This window comes from Pseudophryne corroboree (assembly GCF_028390025.1).
Source record: "Pseudophryne corroboree isolate aPseCor3 chromosome 3 unlocalized genomic scaffold, aPseCor3.hap2 SUPER_3_unloc_35, whole genome shotgun sequence".
Lineage (NCBI taxonomy): Eukaryota > Metazoa > Chordata > Amphibia > Anura > Myobatrachidae > Pseudophryne > Pseudophryne corroboree.
Genome location: NW_026967525.1, coordinates 432,026 through 456,970, shown reverse-complemented (window position 1 = coordinate 456,970; position 24,945 = coordinate 432,026). Strand labels below are relative to the sequence as shown.

General features: G+C 48.3%; 1 protein-coding gene across 2 annotated transcripts in view; it reads left to right on the top strand.

Moving 5' to 3' along the window:
• LOC134984094 (oocyte zinc finger protein XlCOF29-like) overlaps positions 1-24,945 on the top strand; it is a 43,590-nt gene that overhangs the window by 3,387 nt on the left and 15,258 nt on the right. The window lies entirely within an intron of this gene.

Sequence of the window (24,945 nt, the reverse complement as noted above, 5' to 3'; positions counted from 1 at the left end):
ATCTCCCCTCCCTGAGTCTCTCACCCACACCGTCGTATCACGCCTGCCATATACGTCATCTCCCTCATGCTACTATCAGCCTGTCCCCTTTATATCTGTGTCTCTCAGCCTGCTGTCACCCCCGTTCACTCTGTGTCTTTCAGCCTGCCCCCTTTACTGTGTCTCTCAGCCTGCTGTCACCCCGTTCACTCTGTGTCTCTCTGCCTGCTGTCACCCCGTTCACTCTGTCTCTCTGCCTGCTCCCTTTACTGTGTCTCTCAGCCTGCTGTCACCCCGTTCACTCTGTGTCTTTCAGCCTGCATCATCCTCACTGTGTCACCCAGCCTGTCCCCTTTAATTCTCTGTCTGCACCCCTCCTCCCTTCACTCTGTGTCTCTCTGCCTGCTCCCTTTACTGTGTCTCTCAGCCTGCTGTCACCCCGTTCACTCTCTGTCTCTCTGCCTGCTACCTATACTGTGTCTCTCAGCCTGCTGTCACCCCGTTCACTCTGTCTCTCAGCCTGCCCCCCCCCCCCCCTTCACTCTGTGTCTCTCAGCCTGCCCACCCCCTTCACTCTGTGTCTCTCAGCCTGGACCCCCAGTCCCTTCACTCTGTGTCTCTCAGCCTGGACCCCCACCCCCTTCACTATGTGTCTCTAGGCCTGGACCCCCACCCCCTTCACTATGTGTCTCTAGGCCTGGACCCCCACCCCCTTCACTCTGTGTCTCTCATCCTGGACTCCCTTCACTCTGTGTCTCTCATCCTGGACCCCCACCCCCTTCACTATGTGTCTCTAGGCCTGGACCCTAAGAATGCCAAATTGATTTCTCTGACGTCCTAGTGGATGCTGGGAACTCCGTAAGGACCATGGGGATAGCGGGCTCCGAAGGAGGCTGGGCACTCTAGAAAGATTTATGACTACCTGCTGTGCACTGGCTCCTCCCACTATGACCCTCCTCCAAGCCTCAGTTAGATTTCGTGCCCGGCCGAGGTTGGATGCACACTAGGGGCTCTCCTGAGCCCTTAGAAAGAAAGTATAGTTTAGGTTTTTTATTTTCAGTGAGACCTGCTGGCAACAGGCTCACTGCAGCGAGGGACTAAGGGGAGAAGAAGCGAACTCGCCTGCTTGCAGCCGGATTGGGCTTCTTAGGCTACTGGACACCATTAGCTCCAGAGGGATCGACCGCAGGCCCAGTCCTTGGTGTTCGGTCCCGGAGCCGTGCCGCCGTCCCCCTTACAGAGCCAGAAGCAAGAAGAGGTTCGGAAAAACGGCGGCAGAAGACATCAGTCTTCACCAAGGTAGCGCACAGCACTGCAGCTGTGCGCCATTGCTCCTCATGCACACTTCACACTCCGGTCACTGAGGGTGCAGGGCGCTTGGGGGGGGCGCCCTGAGCAGCAATAAAAAACACCTTGGCTGGCAAAAATACCACAATATATAGCCCCAGAGGCTATATATGTGGTAAATACCCCTGCCAGAATCCAGGAAAAAGCGGGAGAATAGGCCGCGGAAAAGGGGCGGAGCTATCTCCCTCAGACACACTGGCGCCATTTCTCCTTCACAGATCCGCTGGAAGGAAGCTCCCTGGCTCTCCCCTGCAGTCTACACTTCAGAACAGGGTAAAAACAGAGAGGGGGGGGCACTAAATTTAGGCGCAATATATATATATATATAATATAAAAAGCAGCTATAGGGGACATAACTCAGTTAGTCCCTGCATTATATAGCGCTCTGGTGTGTGCTGGCATACTCTCACTCTGTCCCCCCAAAGGGCTTTTGTGGGTCCTGTCCTCATTCGGAGCATTCCTTGTGTGTGTGCGGTGTGTCGGTACGGCTGTGTCGACATGTTTGATGAGGATAATGATGTGGAGGCAGAGCAGATGCCTTTAGAAGGGATGTCACCCCCTGCGGGGCAGACACCTGAGTGGATGGGCTTATGGAAAGTAATGAGTGCACGTATAGACTCCTTATATAAGAAAATCGACGACATGCCAAATGTGGGACAGCCGACTTCTCAGCTCGTGCCTGCCCAGGCGTCGCATGGGTCGTCAGGGGCTCTAAAACGCCCGCTACCTCAAGCAGACCCAGATGTCGACACTGATACTGACACCAGTGTCGACGACGATGAGTCTAACCTGATGCCCACTAAGGCCATTCACTGCATGATTGAGGCAATGAAAGAGGTGTTACACATTTCTGATATAAATACAGGTACCACTAAAAAGGGTATTATGTTTGGGGAGAAAAAACTACCCGTAGTTTTTCCCCCGTCAGATGAATTAAATGAAGTGTGTGAAGAAGCGTGGGCTTTCCCTGATAAAAAATTGGTAATTCCTAAGAAGGTACTAATGGCGTTCCCTTTCCCGCCAGAGGATAGGTCACGTTGGGAAACACCTCCTAGGGTGGATAAAGCGCTCACACGTTTGTCTAAAAAGGTGGCACTACCGTCTCCGGATACGGCCGCCCTCAAGGAACCTGCTGATAGAAAGCAGGAGGCGATCCTGAAGTCTGTATATACACACACAGGCATTATACTCAGGCCAGCTATTGCGTCAGCTTGGATGTGCAGTGCTGCCGCTGCATGGTCAGATAAACTGTCAGAAAATATTGACACATTAGACAGAGACACGATCCTATTAACCATAGACCATATAAAAGACTCAGTCTTATATATGAGAGATGCACAAAGGGAAATCTGCCGACTGGCATCTAAAGTAAGTGCATTGTCCATTTCTGCTAGGAGAGGCTTATGGACTCGCCAGTGGACAGGAGATGCAGATTCAAAAAAGCACATGGAAGTGTTACCATATAAGGGTGAGGAATTATTTGGGGATGGTCTCTCGGACCTAGTTTCCACAGCAACGTCTGGGAAGTCAGCATTTTTACCCCATGTCCCCTCACAGCCTAAGAAGGCGCCGTTTTATCAGGTTCAGTCCTTTCGGACCCAGAAAAACAGGCGTGGAAAAGGCGGGTCCTTTCTGTCCAGAGGCAGAGGTAGGGGAAAAAGGCTGCAACAAACAGCAGGTTCCCAGGAGCAAAAGTCCTCCCCCGCTTCTTCGTCCAAGTCCGCCGCATGACGGTGGGGCTCCACAGGCGGAGCCTGGTACGGTGGGGGGTCGCCTCAAAAATGTCAGCGATCAGTGGGTTCGCTCACAGGTGGATCCCTGGATCCTGCAAATAGTATCTCAGGGGTACAAGCTGGAATTCGAGGCGTCCCCACCCCACCGGTTCCTAAAATCTGCCTTGCCGATTGCTCCCTCAGACAGGGAGGCGGTGCTAGCGGCAATTCACAAGCTGTATTCCCAGCAGGTGATAATCAAGGTACCCCTACTTCAACAAGGCCGGGGTTATTATTCCACACTATTTGTGGTACCGAAACCGGACGGTTCGGTGAGACCCATTCTAAATTTGAAATCCTTGAACACGTACATAAAGAAATTCAAGTTCAAGATGGAATCGCTCAGGGCGGTTATTGCAAGCCTGGACGAGGGGGATTACATGGTATCCCTGGACATCAAGGATGCTTACTTGCATGTCCCCATTTACCATCCTCACCAGGAGTACCTCAGATTTGTGGTACAGGATTGCCATTACCAATTCCAGACGCTGCCGTTTGGACTGTCCACGGCACCGAGGGTATTCACCAAGGTTATGGCGGAAATGATGATACTCCTTCGAAGAAAGGGTGTTTTAATTATCCCGTACTTGGACGATCTCCTAATAAAAGCGAGGTCCAAGGAACAGTTGTTGGTGGGAGTAGCACTATCTCAGGAGGTGCTGCACCAGCACGGCTGGATTCTGAATATCCCAAAGTCACAGCTGGTTCCGACGACATGGCTACTGTTCCTGGGTATGATTCTGGATACAGTCCAGAAGAAAGTGTTTCTCCCGGAGGAGAAAGCCAGGGAGTTGTCATCTCTAGTCAGAGACCTCCTGAAACCAAAACAGGTATCAGTGCATCGCTGCACGCGGGTCCTGGGAAAGATGGTGGCTTCTTACGAAGCAATTCCCTTCGGCAGGTTCCATGCCAGAATCTTTCAGTGGGACCTGTTGGACCAGTGGTCCGGATCGCATCTTCAGATGCATCGCTTGATAACCCTGTCTCCAAGAACCAGGGTGTCTCTACTGTGGTGGCTGCAGAGTGCCCATCTTCTAGAGGGCCGCAGATTCGGCATACAGGACTGGGTCCTGGTGACCACGGATGCCAGCCTTCGAGGCTGGGGGGCAGTCACACAGGGAAGAAACTTCCAAGGACTATGGTCGAGTCAGGAGACTTCCCTTCACATAAATATTCTGGAACTAAGGGCCATCTACAATGCCCTAAGTCAAGCAAAATCCCTGATTCTACACCAGCCGGTGCTGATCCAGTCAGACAACATTACGGCAGTCGCCCATGTAAATCGACAGGGCGGCACAAGAAGCAGGATGGCGATGGCAGAAGCCACAAAAATTCTCCGATGGGCGGAGAATCATGTACTAGCACTGTCAGCAGTGTTCATTCCGGGAGTGGACAACTGGGAAGCAGACTTCCTCAGCAGACACGACCTCCACCCGGGAGAGTGGGGACTTCATCCAGAAGTCTTTCAGATGCTGGTAAACCGTTGGGAAAAACCACAGGTGGACATGATGGCGTCCCGCCTCAACAAAAAGTTAAAAAGATATTGCGCCAGGTCAAGGGACCCTCAGGCGGTAGCTGTGGACGCTCTAGTGACACCGTGGGTGTACCAGTCGGTTTATGTAATCCCTCCTCTGCCTCTCATACCAAAGGTATTGAGAATAATAAGAAAGAGAGGAGTAAACACCATTCTCGTGGTTCCGGATTGGCCAAGACGAGCGTGGTACCCGGAACTTCAAGAGATGCTCTCAGAGTACCCGTGGCCTCTACCGCTCAGACAGGACCTGCTACAGCAGGGGCCCTGTCTGTTCCAAGACTTACCGCGGCTGCGTTTGACGGCATGGCGGTTGAACACCGGATCCTAAAGGAAAAGGGTATTCCGGAAGAAGTCATTCCTACGCTTATTAAGGCCAGGAAAGATGTTACGGCAAAGCATTATCACCGCATATGGCGGAAATATGTTGCATGGTGCGAGGCCAAAAAGGCCCCAACAGAGGAATTTCAACTAGGTCGATTTCTGCATTTCCTGCAAGCAGGAGTGAATATGGGCCTAAAACTAGGCTCCATTAAAGTACAGATCTCGGCTCTGTCGATTTTCTTTCAAAAAGAACTAGCTTCAGTACCTGAAGTTCAGACATTTGTGAAAGGAGTGCTGCATATTCAGCCCCCATTTGTGCCTCCTGTGGCACCTTGGGATCTCAACGTGATGTTGAGCTTCTTAAAATCACATTGGTTTGAGCCACTAAAAACCGTGGATCTGAAATATCTCACGTGGAAAGTGGTCATTTTATTGGCCTTGGCTTCAGCCAGGCGAGTGTCAGAATTGGCGGCTTTATCATGTAAAAGCCCTTATCTGATTTTCCATATGGATAGGGCAGAATTGAGGACTCGTCCCCAATTTCTCCCTAAGGTGGTGTCAGCGTTTCACCTGAACCAGCCTATTGTGGTGCCTGCGGCTACTAAGGATTTGGAGGACTCCAAGTTGCTAGACGTTGTCAGGGCCCTGAAAATATATGTTTCCAGGACGGCTGGAGTCAGAAAATCTGACTCGCTGTTTATCCTGTATGCACCCAACAAGCTGGGTGCTCCTGCTTCTAAGCAGTCTATTGCTCGCTGGATTTGTAGTACAATTCAGCTTGCACATTCTGTGGCAGGCCTGCCACAGCCAAAATCTGTGAATGCCCATTCCACAAGGAAGGTGGGCTCATCTTGGGCGGCTGCCCGAGGGGTCTCGGCTTTACAACTTTGCCGAGCTGCTACTTGGTCAGGGGCAAACTTGTTTGCTAAATTCTACAAATTTGATACCCTGGCTGAGGAGGACCTGGAGTTCTCTCATTCGGTGCTGCAGAGTCATCCGCACTCTCCCGCCCGTTTGGGAGCTTTGGTATAATCCCCATGGTCCTTACGGAGTTCCCAGCATCCACTAGGACGTCAGAGAAAATAAGAATTTACTCACCGGTAATTCTATTTCTCGTAGTCCGTAGTGGATGCTGGGCGCCCATCCCAAGTGCGGATTGTCTGCAATACTTGTAAATAGTTATTGTTAACTAAAGGGTTATTGTTGAGCCATCTGTTGAGAGGCTCAGTTGTTTTCATACTGTCAAACTGGATATAGTATCACGAGTTGTACGGTGTGATTGGTGTGGCTGGTAAGAGTCTTACCCGGGATTCTAAATCCTTCCTTATTATGTCTGCTCGTCCGGGCACGGTGTCCTAACTGAGGCTTGGAGGAGGGTCATAGTGGGAGGAGCCAGTGCACACCAGGTAGTCATAAATCTTTCTAGAGTGCCCAGCCTCCTTCGGAGCCCGCTATCCCCATGGTCCTTACGGAGTTCCCAGCATCCACTACGGACTACGAGAAATAGAATTACCGGTGAGTAAATTCTTATTTTCTCACAAATATTTAAAATGCCCGCTCTAATATATATTGCAGACGCCAGGCACATCTTATTACCATATACGATAAAAGTGTGCTGTACATCGCAAAACACTGTATCCCATAAGAGAAAACAATACACCCACACATTATCTGAGTTCCAAAGCTCATTGATGTATATATTTGTTATTAAAAAGTACATGGATTCAATATATATTACAAAGTACAGTATACCTATAGTTACATGGTTACAACTCACACACTAAGCAGTTAAAAACATACATTTACATACAATAACATTTACAATTACAGCGATACAATTACCATTCCCTCCAATGTAGCTTATGTCTCCCTCTCTCTGTAAATAAATACAGGATCTGCTAGCAAGTCCATCATCGTCCTCTGAGACCAAAAAGCAAGTCACTTCCTGTGTGGTCAGCAGAGTATTATCTAGTTTCTGGGGGAGGGGACTCTCTCTCTCATTCATGATTGAGTCACTAGTTTCTTTGTATGTGCTGAACATGCTCAGCCCTTGGGGACGTCCAAAGGGGCTGGCCTGAGTTTCCTGTTTGGAACTTCTATTGTTAAAAAAAAAAGTGATTTTAGCTTTTATACATTCAATCATAATTATCCGCTGCAATGTCCTACAACTTGATAACAAGTATCAAATGAATCTACACATTAAGCTGGTTGTTTCAATAGTAAATATGACAGGTCTATCTTGCTTCGTTCAAATAATACACATTCATGACATTAATTCATTAGATAATTTTAAATCATCATGATGTCTGGCGCTTAATATTATTATAGTTATGTACTGTATGAAAGAAGTGTCGAATCCATCTCTGTGGCATGTCCGTGTTAATGCGTGTGTTACCATATATTGCTGTGCTCGCTGCGCGTATTTGCAAGTATAGCGACTTATTATGTGTGTAGTTTCTATGTTCTCTTTATGTAATATTTTTGACTTTGACAACCCCCACCCCCCTTCACTCTGTGTCTCTCATCCTGGACCCCCACCCCCCTTCACTCTGTGGGGGTAATTCAGGCCTGATCACTGCTGTGCATTTTCGCAAGTGATCAGACACAAACTGTGCATGCGTATACACCACAATGCACAGGTGCGCCGCGCGGGTACAAAGCGGATCGCCGCTCAGCGATGGTTTTGTGCGAAGGATCCGACAGGAAGAGGGCGGTTGTGGGTGTCAATTGACCGTTTTCAAGGAGTTTGGAAAAACGTAGACGTGTCAAGGCGTTTGCAGGGCGGGTGTCTAACATCAATTCCGGTCTCGGACAGGCTGAAGCGATCGCAGCGGCTGAGTAAGTTCTGGGCTGCGCAGAGACTGCACAAAATCTGTTTGTACCGCTCTGCTACACATGCGATCGCACACTTGCGCAGCTAAAATACAATCCCCGCTGTAGGCGGCGATTATCTTTTCTACTGCGGGGTACACTGGGCTCCACAAGGAATGGACAATGGGGTGTAGAGTAGGATCTTGATCCGAGGCACCAACAGGCTCAAAACTTTGAATGTTCCCAGAATGCATAGCGCCGCCTCCTATATCACCCCACCTCCCTGCACAGGTGCTCAGTTTTGTAGTTGGTGCTGCAGATAGCAGGCACTTAACAGAGGGGCTGCTCTAGGCAGCCCTAAGAAGAGCTTTTTTTCTGAGGAAAAAGGTGAAGACTTCAAGGGCAGCAGCAGTGTTACATGTCAGTGGACATTCACGGCTGCAGCTCCGGCTCTCCCCAGTGGCGCTGTACAGTCCCGAGCCCTGGTTGCTGGGTAACTACAGCAGGAGGCTCCGGTTTTCTTCTTGTCAGGCACACACGACGGGGACTCTCCGGGATCGCGTGGCCATGCTTCGGGAGGTGGTAAGTGGGTCCCACTTGCGGGATCGAGTCATTATCGCGATCCGGCGTGGTCAGTGGGAGGCGGGCCACGCGCGCTGGCGGTGGACACTGTGGCAGTACAGGCGACCCCACTAGGCCACCAGGGCAAGGGCACAGGTCGGTTTTCTCTTAAAAAATGTTTCTCTTTCGTCCTAGAGGATGCTGGGGTCATCAATAGAACCATGGGGTATAGACGGGATCCGCAGGAGACATGGGCACTTTAAGACTTTTAAGGGGCGTGACCTGGCTCCTCCCTCTATATCCCTCCTCCAGACTCAGTTTAGAAATGTGACCATGGAGACTGGTCACGTATCTGGGGAGCTCTCCTGAGCTCTCTGGAAAAAGACTTATGTTAGGTTTTTTATTTTCAGGGAGGCTGCTGGCAACATCCTCCCTGCTTTGTGGGACTGAGGGGAGAGAAGCGTGACCCACTTCTGTGAGTTCCAGGGCTCCGCTTCTGCTGACAGGACGCTCCGCACCTGAGGAGAGATGATCGCCGGGTACGCTCGGATGCTCGCTCCCACAGCCTGCCGTCACCCCCTTTCAGAGCCAGAAGTCAGAAGACAGGTGAGTAACCGAAGAAAAGAAGACTTCACTTCGGGTGACGGCATTGTAGAGGTACCGCACGGCTCAGCGCAGCGCGCCATGCTCCCACACACAGGCGGCACTACGGGTGCTGGGCGCTTGCGGGGTAGCGCCCTGGGCAGCATTGACCTCTTAAAAAAATGGTGATTATAAGACATTTATGTCCACTTAACCCCCGCCAGTATAAAGAATTTCTTAAAAAAGTGCAGGAAGAAGCACGCCATTCAGGGGGCGGAGCTTCTTCTCCTCAGCTCACAATCGGCCTGGCGCCATTTCCTCTCCTCTGGCTGCAGGACGCTGCTCCTCCACACCGCTGCATACAAGTATCACGGTGCAAAACAGGGGGGGGGGGGTGCACTGTGATTGATAGTATATACATTTATATCTTGTGTACAAACGCTGCTGTCTGGGGCAGTTTCTAGCTGTCTCAGACCTGTACAGCAGCGTTGGGCTGTGAGCTGGCATACTCCTTCTGTGTCTCTCTCTGACTTCTATAGGTCTGTCCCCTATAGTCCGGTGTGTTTGTACACGTGTGGTGGACAATGTCTGAGGTGGAGTGCTGAAGAGCCTGTAATGGGAGCACAGCATGCAGTAGGGTGGCCCCGTCGGCACCGCCGACTCCTGATTGGGCTACTGTGTTAAATGCTTTAAATATTAATATGGCTCGTATTAATAAAAGGCTGGAGAGAGATGAGGCTCAGACCCAGGCGTATAAGATATCAGTGGATGATGTTGTCTCTGGTCCAGGACTCTGCGGGGTCACAAAAGCGTACTTTTGACCAGTTGGCTGTCACTAATACCGACACGGATACGGATTCCAGTGTCGATTATGCTGGTTCTAGATTAGATCCTAAATTAGCCAAGAGCATTCAGTACATGATTATTGCTGTTAGGGACGTTTTACACATCCAGGATGACCCTACCGTTCCTGACACTAGGGTCTGTATGTACAAGGGGAAGAAACCTGAGGTAACGTTTCCCTCTTCTCATGAACTGAATGCTCTGTTTGAAAAGATGTGGGACACTCCTGACAAGAAGTTCCAAATTCCCAAGAGAATTCCAGTGGCGTATCCATTCCCCACTGCTGATAGGGAAAAATGGGAGTTCGTCCCCGTAGTGGATAAGGCCCTGTCACGTTTGTCAAAACAGGTGGCTTTACCGTCCTCCGGTACGGCAGCCCTTAAAGACCCTGCGGATCGTAAGCAAGAAGCTACTCTAAAATCCATTTATGCAAACACGGGTACTCCACTCAGACCGGTCATTGCTTCTGCGTGGGTCAGTAGTGCTAATGAAAAATGGGCTGATTCTTTGTTATCAGATTTAGATACACTAGACAGAGACAGCATAATGCTGACGCTGGGTTACATCAAGGACGCTGCGGCGTACCTTAAGGAATCACAAAGGGATATTGGTCTTTTGGTAGCAAAAGCCAATGCTATGGCGGTAGCTGCTAGGCGAGCAATATGGATACACCAGTGGAATGCGGATTCTGATTCTAAAAGAAACATGGACTCTCTGCCATATAAAGGAGGTGCGTTGTTTGGGGACGGTCTTACAGACCTAGTATCTACGGCTACCGCTGGTAAATCGTCCTTTTTGCCTTATGTCCCCCCTAAACATAAGAAAACGCATCATTATCAAATGCATTCCTTTCGGCCCAATAGATACCAAAATGGTCGAGGCTCTGCCTTCCTTGCTACTAGAGGCAGGGGGCGGGGTAAAAGAAACCCAGGCCCCCCTGCTTCCCAGGAGCAGAAGTCCTCCCCGGCTTCTGCCAAGTCCACCGCATGACGCCGGGACTGCTCTGCGCGAGTCCGCACCTGTGGGGGCACGTCTAAAGCTCTTCAGTCAGGTCTGGGTTCGCTCAGGTCTGGACCCTTAGATTTTCAAAATTGTGTCACAATGGTACAAGCTGGAGTTTCAAGATGTTCCCCCTCGCCGTTTTTTCAAATCAGCCTTGCCAGCTTCTCTGCGCAGCAGGGAGCTAGTGTGCGACCCAATACAAAAGTTGTCTCAAAACCAGGTCATTATCAAGGTTCCTCCTGCGCAGCAGGGAGCAGGCTTTTATTCCAGCCTATTCGTGGCCCCGAAGCCGGACGGCTCGGCAGACCGATCCTAAACCTAAAAGACCTAAATTTCTTTCTACAGAAATTCAAGTTCAAGATGGAGTCTCTCCGAGCAGTGATCTCCAGTCTGGAGAAAGGGGACTTTATGGTCTCTTTGGACATAAAGGATGCTTACCTGCATGTTCCCATTTATCCTCCACATCAGGCTTTCCTGCGCTTTGCAGTTCAAGATTGTCATTACCAATTTCAGACGTTGCCGTTTGGTCTGTCCATGGCTCCGAGGATTTTCACCAAAGTGATGGCGGAGATGATGCTTCTTCTGCGGAAGCAAGGTGTCATGATTATCCCGTACTTGGACGATCTCCTAACAAAAGCGAGATGCAGGGACAGATTGATGCAACACATTGCACTGTCCCTGACGGTGTTGCAGCAACATGGTTGGCTCCTCAACCTGCCAAAATATCAGTAGATCCCGACGACCCGGCTGTCATTTCTGGGAATGATTCTGGATACAGAACTACAGAGAGTTTTTCTCCCGGTGGAAAAGGCCCGGGAAATTCAGGCTGTGGTCAAGTTAATTCTAAAACCAACCAGAGTGTCGATCCATCAATGCACTCGATTGCTGGGAAAGATGGTGGCGGCCTACGAGGCCATTCAGTTTGGCAGATTCCATGCCAGAGTGTTCCAGTGGGAAATGGTCCGGTTCCCATCTACACATGCAACGGAAAATAATCCTGCCTCCCCAGACGAGGATATCACTTCTGTGGTGGCTGCACATTTCTCACCTCCTCGAAGGACGCAGGTTCGGGATCCAGGATTGGATTCTAGTGACCACGGACGCCAGTCTCTGGGGTTGGGGTGCATTCACACGGGGGGAAAACTTCCAGGGAAGGTGGTCGACTCAGGAATCCTGTCTCCACATAAATGTGCTGGAGTTGAGGGCCATTTACAACGGCCTCCTCCAGGCGGAGCACCTCCTTCGAAGTCTCCCCGTCCTCATCCAGTCGGACAATGTAACAGCAGTAGCTTACATAAACCGCCAGGGCGGAACAAGAAGCAGAGCAGCAATGGCAAAAGCCACAAAGATTCTCTGTTGGGCGGAGAAACGGGTAAGCGCTCTGTCAGCGGTCTTCATTCCAGGAGTAGACAACTGGGAAGCAGATTTCCTCAGCAGGAGAGTGGAGGCTTCATCCAGAGGTCTTCACAGAAGTAACAAATCATTGGGGAGTTCCCCAAGTGGACATGATGGCATCTCGTCTCAACAAGAAGCTCCAGAGCTATTGTGCCAGGTCAAGGGACCCTCAAACCATAGCGCTCTGGTGACACCTTGGGTGTTTCAGTCGGTGTAAGTTTTCCCTCCACTTTCCCTCATTCTGAGGGTTTTAAAGATCATAAGAAGAACAAAGGTTCAGACGATCCTCATTGTTCCAGACTGGCCAAGAAGGGCTTGGTATCCGGATCTTCAGGATTTACTAGTGGAAAATCCCTGGCCGTGTCTGTATCAGGATTTACCGCGGCTATGTTTGACGGCATGACGGTTGAACGCCTAATCTTAGCCCGAATGGGTATTCCCAGTGAAGTCATCCCCACTCTTATTCAGGCTAGAAAGGTAAAGGGAGTGACGTCAAAGCACTACCACCGTATTTGGAGGAAATATATTTCCTGGTGCGAATCCAAGAAGGCTCCTGCGGAGAAGTTTAACCTTGGACGCTTTCTCCACTTTTTTACAAGCTGGAGTGGATGCGGGCCTTAAATTGGGCTCCATTAAAGTACAGATTTCTGCTTTGTCGGTTTTCTTTCAGAAACAATTGGCCCCACTTCCTGAGGTGCAGACGTTTGTAAAAGGGGTGTTACACATCCAACCTCCTTTTGTGCCCCCTGTGGCACCTTGGGACCTTATCGTGGTGTTACAGTTCCTTCAATCCCATTGGTTTGAACCTTTACGTAAGGTAGAATTTAAATTCCTCACTTGGAAAGTGGTCATTTTGTTGGCCATGGCATCCGCAAGGCGGTTGTCCGAGTTGGCGGCCTTGTCTCACAAGAGCCTTTATTTGATCTTCCATGAAGATAGAGCTGAGTTGAGAACTCGGCAACAGTTTCTGTGGAAGGTGGTTTCCTCTTTTCATATTAACCAACCTATTGTGGTACCAGTGGCTACTGGCGCTTTGGCTGAATCAAAGTCTCTGGATGTGGTCAGAGCTTTGAAAATTTATGTCGCCAGAACGACTCAGATTAGAAAAACAGAGTCTCTGTTTGTCCTGTATGCTCCCAATAAGATTGGGTGTCCTGCTTCCAAGCAGACCATTGACCGCTGGATCTGTCAGACGGATCAGCAGGCTCATTCCACGGCTGGATTGCCGTTACCAAAATTGGTGAAAGCCCATTCCACTAGGAAGGTGGGCTCATCCTGGGCGGCTGCCCGGGTGTCTTGGCATTGCAACTTTGCCGAGCTGCTACTTGGTCGGGGTCAAACACTTTTGCTAAGTTTTATAAGTTTGATACCTTGGCCGATGATGACCTCCAATTTGGTCAATCGGTGCTGCAGTGTCATCCGCACTCTCCCGCCCATTCTAGAGCTTTGGTATAACCCCATGGTTGTATTGATGACCCCAGTATCCTCTAGGACGAAAGAGAAAATAGGATTTTAATACCTACCGGTAAATCCTTTTCTATGAGTCTGTTGAGGATGCTGGGCGTCCGTCCCAGTGCGTACTGTATCTGCAGTTGCTCGTTCTGGTTGCACACTTGTGGTGTGGTTATTTATGTTGTCAGCCTGTTGCTGACATTGTTAATTTGGTCGAACACATGTTGTGTTCCGTTTTTTGTTCAGCCTTTGCTGACTTTGTTGGTGCCGTTAGCTCGTGTTCTATGGAATGCCATGTTGTACGGCACACTGTGGCGTGAGCTGGTTTGCTGCTCACCTTAAATTAAATTCATAATTGCTTTCCTCGTAATGTCCGTCTCCCTGGGCACAGTTCCTATACTGAGTCTAGAGGAGGCATATAGAGGGAGGAGCCAGGTCACGCCCCTTAAAAGTCTTAAAGTGCCCATGTCTCCTGCGGACCCCGTCTATACCCCATGGTTCTATTGATGACCCCAGCAGCCTCTACGGACTCAGAGAAAAGGATTTACCGGTAGGTATTAAAATCCTATTTTTTCTTTAGGCCCACAGTACCGGTGGTTAAGTCCAGCATGGGGATAAGGCTTAGACCAGTAGCCCCTCCCCCAGCCCCAGGGTGCCATTTGCAGTAAATGTTCCCGCCCTGGAGCTGCATATCTGTCTCTCCCTCACTCCCTGTCAGTGTTTGGGCGCCATTTCTCTCAGCTACACTGTTCCTGGTGCTGCTTGGGCAAATCCTCCTATGTAAAGCCGTCTGACAGTCAGTGCTGTGACTTTACAAGGCACTTAAGTATTCTACATGTCGTTTAGACAGTGATAGTTAAGAAAAAGTGCATTTGGTCAGGGTTATTTAGTACAAGTACCCTGTGATATACTTTTCAGTTCTTACTGTGCAGTGTTATATCTATTGATTACATAGCTATATATATGTATAAGCTAGTCCAGTGCAGTATTATTGTTTGTAATAACCACTGCATTGTACAAACTCTGACTATATGTGTGTGCATTGTCCTGCTGGGTGACGTCCACTTCGTGTCTTTCACTCAGCTTGCTATCCCTATAGTCTTTTATATATTGGTAGATGCTCAATTAGCTTAGTGATATCATTCAGGTGCTCGAAAGGGTGGGGTATTTTTAAGCAAGAAAAAAAGGCATTTGTTTCCCCCAGCACCCTGAATGATAACCATAACCAGATATAAATTCCACATAATAATAGAATTCAGAGATCTTCGTTACACATATTTGCGCAAATGTGTGAATAAGCCCCAAAGCCGCATCAAGGCGTCTCTGTATATTTGGGGTCCCTAGCGCTATATCTAGGTGCAGGGTGTGGCACCCCAAAACACCAGCATAAGCCAGAAAGCCCAGCGTAGCATACCAGTGAAAAAACTATAGTGTTAATAAATTAGTATTTAGGAAGCCGAAGCTATAGAGAAAGTGATACAAAAATGAAATGCAATTAAAATAGAGAAATAGTGTTAAAAAATTAATAAGTGAAAAGTGTTAATAGATTGTAAAGGTATGCCACACTAAGGCTATCCAGCACAGCCAGTCCAGAGGCACCACACCTCACACCTCCATTACCCCAATCTGGGTCTAAGATTAACCAGCAAGGAGCCACATGATAATGGCTCCTTACTACAATATGTCTAAGCTAAGAGCTACCTACCTTGGAGCAACCCCATAATGCTCCATGTGGCATGTCAGGGCCTGCACCTCTTCCTAATGCAGGAACCTCTCTGCCTCTCACAACAAACATATATATTGGTAGATGCTCAATTAGCTTAGTGATATCATTCAGGTGCTCGAAAGGGAGGGGTATTTCTAAGCAAGAAAAAAAGATAAAAAATCAGAAATGGGGAATGACATGATAATGCCGCTAAAATCTGATACTCTTCTTGCTGACGCCATAGCCAGTAGAAAGAGAACTTTAGCTGTCAACCATTTAAGATCCACTTTTTTAAGTGGTTCAAATGGGGCAACTTGAAGGGCTTTCAGGACTAGACTTAAGTCCCAAGGCACTGTAGGAGGAACAAAAGGAGGTTGAATGCGCAGCATTCCCTGGAAAAAAGTACGCACATCCTGTAAATTGGCAATTTTCTTTTGGAACCATACAGTCAATGCTGATACTTGCACTCTCAAGGAAGCCACCTTCAAACCTTTATCCATTCCTGCCTGAAGGAATGCCAAGACCCTGGAAACGCTGAACGATATAAGATCCACCTTTCCTTCACTGCACCAATGAATATAGGTTTGCCATAGTCGGTGATAAATGCGAGTTGAGGAAGGTTTCCTTGCTCTGAGCATTGTTTAAATTACCTGTTGTGAGAATGTTCTTGCTTAGAAATACCCCTCCCTTTCGAGCACCTGAATGATATCACTAAGCTAATTGAGCATCTACCAATATATGTTTGTTGTGAGAGGCAGAGAGGTTCCTGCATTAGGAGGTGGTGCAGGCCCTGACATGCCACATGGAGCATTATGGGGTTGCTTCAAGGTAGGTAGCTCTTAGCTTAGACATATTGTAGTAAGGAGCCATTATCATGTGGCTGCTTGCTGGTTAATCTTAGATCCAGATTGGGGTAATGGAGGTGTGAGGTGTGGTGCCTCTGGACTGGCTGAGCTGGATGGCCTTAGTGTGGCATACCTTTACATTCTATTAACACTTTTCACTTATTATTTTTTTTAACACTATTTCTCTATTTTAATTGCATTTCATTTTTGTATCACCTTCACTATAGCTTCGGCTACCTAAATACTAATTTATTTACACTATAGTTTTTTCACTGGTATGCTACGCTGGGCTTTCTGGCTTATGCTGGTGTTTTGGGGTGCCACACCCTGCACCTAGATATAGCGCTAGGGACCCCAAATATACAGAGACGCCTTGATGCGGCTTTGGGGCTTATTCACACATTTGTGCAAATATGTGTAACGAAGATCTCTAAATTCTATCCCTGTATTCTGTAACCTGTGGGGGCTAGTTGCGTCAGGTTATTATATTGTAATATAGGATATTCACAAGATATACTTTAGTTGTTTTTTCTCTCTGTGATTCTAGTCACCATATCTCTCCTGAATCCCTGTCGGTGCTGACTACACTGCGCAGGGGCTTGGGTTAGGTATTGTGCTGCTGATATATTGGACTGTGTTACCTTATACTGCACGTTATATAACATGTCTGCTGATGAGGGTAACAGTTCTGTGGCGGAACACACTGCCAGTGGTGCTGAAGCCACAGATACCTTTGAGGAAAATATAGCAGCCAAGGGCTCTGGTTCTGGGGGTTCCTTGCCCCCCAGTGGAACTGTGGCAATGGGGGTCCAGAATGACCCGCCGTGGGCTACCTTCTCCACACTGCTGACTATGCTAGTTACTAAACTAACGCCCCCTATGGGACCTCCTATGCCGGTCCAACCAGACATGGTCCCCGCAGCTAACCCTCCGTGGGCAGGTACCTTGTCCACGCAGTTACAGAAATTGAACCAGTCACTGACTACTAAGTCTATCCCTCGCCCGCCTAAGACCAAAGGGTTCCTCTAAGCGGGCCATTACTTCCTCACAATCCACTGCTGTACCTGACACCTCGTCTGATGAAGATGGCATTTACACTGACCCCTCATATTCTGATACTGACAATACTGATGGGGATAGTGGCTCACAAGTGGATGTTCCTGATCTCTTGGAGGCCATTAAGCTAATTTTACAGATTACGGATGATCCCGAGCCATCTGTCCCTCCTAAGAAACCAGATAGGTTTAAGCGTCAGAAGGTGGTTAAACAAGTTTTACCTCACTCTGATCACCTGGTTGATATACGTCAGGAATCCTGGGAAAATCCAGGCAAGAAGTTTGTGCCTCACAAGAAGCTGCTTGCTCGCTATCCCCTCGCGCCAGAGCTGACTAAAAATTGGGAGACCTCTCCTCCAGTGGACTCGCATGTGGCGCGGATGGTGGTCTCCTCAGCTCTACCTGTCACTACCGTCACCTCTCTTAAGGAGCCTACGGATAAATGTGTGGAGGGTTGTCTGAAAGCAATTTACACCCTCACGGGTGCTGCACACAGGCCCACTATTGCAGCAACATGGGCTGCAGAGGTCATTGTAGCGTGGGCCCAGGAGTTAGAAGCTGCAGTCTCCTCTGACCATGCTAGACAATGCTTGCCCTATATTGTCACAGCTTCTCACTATATCAAAGAGGCGGCTTCCGATACCGGTATTCTGGTGGCCAAGGCTTCTACTACATCAGTCCTGGCTCGCCGGATTTTGTGGCTGAGATCCTGGTCTGTGGATCTGGATTCTAGAAAAACCCTGGAGGTGCTCGCTTTCAAGGGAAATTTCCTGACCTAAATAAGATAGTGGCTGATTTGGCTACTGCCAAAACTGCGTGTCTACCAAGTACTGCTCCTTCTGCGTCGAAGGCTAAAAGTACTTCCTTTCGTCCCTTCCATCCTTCAGGTAAAGCAAAAGTTCAGGCGTACCACAAACGGGCCCGCACTTCCAAACCTGGTAAGCCAAAGCCCAAAAGAGCCTGTGCTGCCCGTCAGCCAGCTTCCAAGACCGATAAGCCTGCCACATGATGGGGCGGGCCTCCCCCTGGGGGGACCCCAGGGTGGGGGGCCGGCTTCTAGGGTATACCCAGGAATGGTTGAGGACCACTACAGATGCCTGGGTACGGGAAGTCGTTACTCAAGGTTACGCCATAGCCTTCAAAATCCGTCCCCCTCATCGATTTTGCCTGACAGACGTCCCTTCAGACCAGATAAAGGCAAAGACTCTACATTCGGTGGTACAGACCCTCCTGGACACAGAAGTCGTAGTACAGGTGCCTCTTGCTCAGAGAGGCCAGGGGTACTATTCTCCGCTGTTTTTAGTCTCGAAACTGAATGGGTCCTCCCGACCCATTCTCAACCTCAAGACCCTGAACAAGTTTGTGAGAGTCTCCAAGTTCCGTATGGAAACCCTTCGCTCTATAGTTCTGGCCTTGGAGCCTGGGGATTATATGGTCTCCCTGGATATACAGGATGCTTACCTGCATGTTCCTATAGCAGTGTCACATCAGCAATACCTGAGGTTTGCGGTTGGCAACCTCCACTACCAGTTTCTGGTGCTACCCTTTGGTTTAACAACGGCTCCGCGAGTCTTCACCAAGGTTATAGCGGTTATGACTGCGGTACTCCATCGTCAAAGGGTCAGGATCCTTCCGTATCTAGACGACTTGTTGATCCTGGCAAATTCCTCAGAAATTCTCCTACGTCACCTAGATCTGACGATCCAGTTTATGCAAGCCCACGGGTGGCTAATCAACTGGAAGAAATCCTCCCTGATCCCTGCTCAGTGCATGGTGCATCTGGGAGCGCTATTGGACACTCACAACCAGCGGTTGTTCTCATCTCAGGAGAAGGTCCTGAAACTTCAGGACAGGATTCGTTGCTTCCTCTCTCGTCCGCAAGTGTCGATTCATTCGGCAATGCAGGTGCTGGGCCTCATGGTGTCAGCATTCAACATAGTGGAGTATGCTCAATTTCATTTGCGCCCCCTTCAGAGGCTGATTCTGGCCAAGTGGGACGGCCTGCCTCACCTGATCAGATCTCACATGATCTCCTTTACTCCGGAGGTCCGTCTGTCGCTGTGCTGGTGGCTCCAGGACCAACAACTGTGCAGGGGCCGTCCCTTCTGGATACTCAACTGGGTACTGTTGACAACAGATGCCAGTCTGAGGGGTTGGGGCGCGGTGTTGGAGCAACACTCCCTTCAGGGACGGTGGACAAAGGAGGAGTCTCTCCTCCCGATCAACATTCTGGAATTGCGGGCGGTCTTCAACTCGTTGAACCTAGCCCAGCAGTTAATACAGAACCGTCCTGTTCAGATACAGTCGGACAACGCCACCACAGTGGCTTACATAAATCATCAAGGCGGCACTCAAAGCCGCATGGCAATGAAGGAAGTATAACGGATTCTTCAATGGGCGGAACGCCATCTACTGGCGATATCGGCAATATTCATTCCGGGAATCCTGAATTGGGAAGCGGACTTTCTCAGTCGTCACGACGTACACGCCGGAGAGTGGGGCCTTCATCCAGAAGTGTTTCAACTTCTAGTGGAGAGGTGGGGCCTTCCAGACGTGGATCTGATGGCGTCTCGAAACACAATCACAAGGTTCCGGTCTTCGGAGCAAGGACAAAGGATCCTCAAGCAGCATTCATGGATGCGCTGGCGGTGCCATGGAAGTTTCGGCTGCCGTACGTGTTCCCTCCAGTTTCATTTCTGCCCAGGGTGATTCGGAAGTTCAAGCAGGAAGGAGGAATCCTGCTTCTTATAGCTTCAGCGTTGCCCAGACGGCACTGGTTCTCAGACCTACAGGGCCTTTCGTCAGAGCATCCAATACTACTTCCACAACGCCCAGACCTCCTCGTTCAGGGCCCTTGTGTCTTACAGGACCTGGCCCGGCTGTTTTTCACTGCATGGCTCTTGAAGCTCCCATCTTGAGGTCTAAAGGTTTTTCTGAGGCGGTCATTAAAATTATGTTACGGGCCCGGAAACCGGCTTCTGCTCGGATTTACCATAGGGTCTGGCATTCTTACTTTGTTTGGTGCGCATCTAACAATCATGACGCTTCCAAATTTAGTACTGCAAAGCTTTTAGCTTTTCTTCAGCAGGGCCTAGACTTAGGCTTGCGGCTGGCCTCCCTCAAGATTCATATTTCTGCCTTGTCGGTGTGGTTTCAGAGAAAAATTGCAACCTTACCTGATGTTCATACCTTTACTCAGGGTGTGTTGCGTATCCAACCTCCCTATGTCCCGCCTGTGGCTCCTTGGGACTTGTTGGTGGTTTTGGAAGCGTTGCAAGAACCTCCATTTGAGCCTCTTGGTTCAGCTGACCTTAAGTGGCTTTCCCTTAAGGTGGTGTTTCTGCTGGCTATTGCCTCAGCTAGACGAGTGTCGGATTTGGGTGCTCTGTCTTGTAGCTTACCTCATCTGATATTTCACCATGACCGGGCGGTCCTTAGAACTTGTCCCGGATATTTACCTAAGGTGGTTTCTTCATTCCACCTTAATCAGGAGATTGTGGTTCCGGCCCTTGTCTCTCCTGACTTGTCTCCCAAAGAACGGTCTTTGGATGTGGTACGGGCTCTCCGTATCTATGTGAAGAGAACTGCTTCCATTAGGAAATCTGATTCTCTCTTTGTTTTGTTTGGATTTCACAAACGTAGCTGGCCTGCTCACAAGCAGACTTTGGCCAGCTGGATTAGAATGGTGATTGCACATGCTTAGGTGAAGGCTGGTCTGTCAGCTCCTGCTCACATTACTTCTCATTCTACTGGCCCGTGGTGCGACCCTTGAACAATTGTGCAAGGCGGCTACGTGGTCCTTAGTGAACACGTTCATAAGGTTCTATGCCTTCAATACTGCCGCTTCCCAGGATGCTTCCTTTGGACGCCGGGTTCTTGTGCCCGCTACAGTTCGTCCCCTCCCATAAGGAACTGCTTTAGGACATCCCCATTGTCCATTCCTTGTGGAGCCCAGTGTACCGTGCAGCAGAAAATGAGATTTATGGTAAGAACTTACCTTAGTTAAATCTCTTTCTGCGAGGTACACTGGGCTCCACATGGCGCCCACCCTGACGCACTTAGCTTCTTTGGGTTGGTATGGCATTAGCCGCTGACACTTCTCCTGTCGTGAGAGTGTGGTTTATGTGGCTACTAACTGATGTCGTCTCTTATCCTGCTACTGCATTGGGCTGGTTAACTGAAAACTGAGCTCCTGTGCGGAGGGGCAGGGTTATAGAGGAGGCGGCGCTGTGCTTCTTGGGAACAGTCAAAGCTTTTGAGCCTGTTGGTGCCTCGGATCAAGATCCTACTCTACACCCCATTGTCCATTCCTTGTGGAGCCCAGTGTACCTCTCAGAAAGAGATTTAACGACGGTAAGAACTTACCATAAATCTCGTTATCACAGCAGAATTACCCCCTGTGTCTCTAGGCTTAGAGCCCCCACCCCCCTTCACTGTGTCTCTCATGTCAGCCTGCTCCCTAGCAGCCAGCCACTCTCATCTCTGTGCCACATATGTATATACTGCACAGCGATAGCATGCACCTCTTCGGGGATGGCAGCTGCAGAACAGGGAGAATCATCACAGCTCCCAGCAGCCCTCGCTCTGTTGTAACTTCCACATCACAGAGTACAGCACTCGGCAGAGCAGTACTAATAGTGGGCAACTGCAAAGTGGTTGGGTTGTATGGTGTACCAGCTGCCAGTCTTATAACAATACACCGTACCTGACCTTACTGCTATACTTGCACCACTGATTATGAGAATCTGGCACTATACTGGGTACATTACGTGAATCTGGCACTATACTGGGGATATTATGTGTATCTGGCATTATACTGGGTGCATTATGTGTATCTTACATACTGGGTGCATTATGTGTATCTGGCACTATACTGGGAATATTATATGTAACTGTCACTATACTAATGTGCATTATGTGTAACACACTATACTGGGTGCATTATGTGTAACTGACATTATACTGGGTGCATTATGTGTATCTGGCATTATACTGGGTGCTTTATGTGTAACTGGCATTATACTGGGTGCATTATGTGTATCTGGCATTATACTGGGTGCTTTATGTGTAACTGGCACTATACTGGGTGCATTATGTGTATCTGGCATTATACTGGGTGCTTTATGTGTAACTGGCACTATACTGGGTGCATTATGTGAATCTGGCACTATACTGGGGATATTATGTGTATCTGGCATTATACTGGGTGCATTATGTGTATCTTACATACTGGGTGCATTATGTGTATCTGGCACTATACTGGGAATATTATATGTTACTGTCACTATACTAATGTGCATTATGTGTAACACACTATACTGGGTGCATTATGTGTAACTGACATTATACTGGGTGCATTATGTGTATCTGGCATTATACTGGGTGCTTTATGTGTAACTGGCATTATACTGGGAGCATTATGTGTATCTGGCACAATACAGGGAATATATGTAACTGGTACTATGTGCATTATGTGTAACTGGCATTATACTGTGGGCATTATGTGTATCTGGCATTACACTGAGTGCATTATGTGTATCGTATCTGGCATTATACTAGGTGCATTATGTGTATTTGGCACTATACTGGAAATATTATATATAACTTTCACTATACTAATGTGCATTATGTGTAACTTGCACTATACTGGGTGCATTATGTGTATCTGGCACTATACTGGGTGCATTATGTGTATCTGGCATTTATACTGGGTGCATTATGTGTATCTGGCGTTATACTGGGTGCATTATGTGTATCTGGCGTTATACTGGGTGCATTATGTGTATCTGGCACTATACTGGGTGCATTATGTGTATCTGGCACTATACTGGGTGCATTATGTGTATCTGGCACTATACTGGGTGCATTATGTGTAACTGGCATTATACTGGGTGCATTATGTGTAACTGGCATTATACTGGGTGCATTATGTGTGTCTGGCATTATACTGGGTGCATTATGTGTATCTGGCATACTGGGTGCGTTATGTGTATCTGGCATTATACTGGGTGCATTATGTGTATCTGGCGTTATACTGGGTGCATTATGTGTATCTGGCATTATACTGGGTGCATTATGTGTATCTGGCACTCTACTGGGTGCATTATGTGTATCTGGCATTATACTGGGTGCATTATGTGTGTCTGGCATTATACTGGGTGCATTATGTGTATCTGGCACTATACTGGGTGAATTATGTGTAACTGGCATTATACTGGGTGCATTATGTGTGTCTGGCATTATACTGGGTGCATTATGTGTATCTGGCATTATACTGGGTGCATTATGTGTATCTGGCACTATACTGGGTGAATTATGTGTAACTGGCACTTATGTGGGCATAATGTATAAGGGACATTATGGTGTGTGGCATTATGTGTGATAGGCATTACGTTGTGTGGCATAATGGGTATTACTGTAAGGAGCAAACATGACAAATAATGTAAGGGGAATGAATAAGGATTTTTTTCCCCTGTGGTGGCCAATGTCTGGGCGTGCAAGTTGCAAAACTGGGGTCATCTAGACCACGCCCCCTTTTTGGGTAGGCGGGCGCAAATTCTTAATTATTACAAAGGAAAATTCTCTATTCTTACCAAGGTCCTCCACTGTAGCTCCTCCCACATGACCTCACAGCTCCTCCCACACTGTGGGCACTGCATATATGATTTAGTGGTGAGTTCTGACTTTAAAAGTAATTAGAATAACACAAAGATGATATTTATAAGTTACTGGCTGTTCTACCCGTTCTTCACACGGGAGTTTCTGATCTTCATGGTTGTACATATAAATGAGTGTTGATAATTTGGTAAATCTATATTTGAGATGTCTTAATGTAAGTAAATATTATTCCATGGTTCTTGGCGTTACCCGAGGAGCACCCATAGCAGATACGGTAAAAGGTGAGCAGCCTGTAGTGTGTTGTTGTTGTTGTTGTTGTTATACAGGGGGAGTAGCCTCTGGTTCCTGTTATAATTATTATCCAGGTGGAGCAGCCTATGGTGTTCTATTATTATTATTATTATACAGGGGGAGCAGCCTGTGGTGTAGTATTATTATTATCATTATACAGAGGGAGCAGCCTGTGGTGTCCTGTTATTATTATACCTGAGAAGCAGCCTGTGTTGTTGTTGTTGTTGTTATATTATTATTATTATTATTATTCAGGGGGAGCAGCCTGTGGTGTCTTATTATTACTATTATTATTATTCTTATACAGGGGGAGCAGCCTGTGGTGTCCTGTTATTATTATTATACAGGGGGAGCAGCCTGTGGTGTCCTGTTGTTGTTGTTGTTGTTGTTATTATACATGGGGAGTGGCCTTTGGTGTCCTGTTGTTGTTGTTAGTATTATTATACAGGGGGAGCATCCTGTGGTGTCCTGTTAGTATTATTATACAGGGGGAACAGCCTGTGGTGTCCTGTTAGTATTATTATACAGGGGGAGCAGCCTGTGGTGTCCTGTTAGTATTATTATACAGGGGAGCAGCCTGTGGTGTCCTGTTACTATAGCAGCAGAGTAATAATAACAGTAATGAGTGGTCACCCTCCGCTGTACACCCAGATTTCCTACTTTAGTTCCCCTCTCCCCACATCTACACCCATTCTGCTCTCCTGTGTACTCTCCCCTGGTTACGAATGAAAGGGTCGACCTGTTTAAGGTCGACAATCAATAGGTTGACATCTATTGGTCGACATGCGGAAAAAGCCAACACAATGAAGAAGGCCAACACGGGACAGGTCAA